Genomic DNA, 572 nt, shown 5'->3' with positions numbered 1-572 from the left:
TTCCCCACACACAGTATAGAGCTCTCTTCTCTTCACCACGGCTCCACCCAGGCACTTATCTCCTCTCTGTGTATTTGTACTCCCCCTCTGGTCCAGAATAATGACTGGAGGAGGATGGGAGTATGGGGGGAGGTGCAGGCTGCAGGTGGACAGTAAAGAGACTGGCGATCGGGTGACTCAATCACTCGCTCAAGCCCCAGCCCATCAGCCCTAGCTGGGTAGGTTCTCCTCCTGTAAGTCCCTGCCTCCTGTATGATGGGCGGCTTGAATCGATGCAGCTCTACTCCGTTTGCCTGCCTCCTCCTCTGCAGGCCAAGCAGCCGTATACAGGGAGGGCCAGACTGAGGGAGGGAAGTGGTGACTGCTAGGATCAATGGAGCCGCTGTAATGCTGAACTAGAACCTCCTTCCCTTTTATCCCTGGTCTGAGGGAGAGAGGATTTGGAAGGTCCCTGGCCCTGCTTAGAACATCATGGCTTCCATTGTTTTGTTGTTTAGGTTGGTTCTCACGCCTTCTTCTCCTCACTCTGAACAGACTGTGACGTGATGTGTGAGCCGGTGCAGCAGAGAGAA

This window comes from Oncorhynchus masou, chromosome 31, assembly GCF_036934945.1.
Source record: "Oncorhynchus masou masou isolate Uvic2021 chromosome 31, UVic_Omas_1.1, whole genome shotgun sequence".
Classification (NCBI taxonomy): Eukaryota; Metazoa; Chordata; class Actinopteri; order Salmoniformes; family Salmonidae; genus Oncorhynchus; species Oncorhynchus masou.
Note: the sequence above shows the minus strand (reverse complement) of the source record.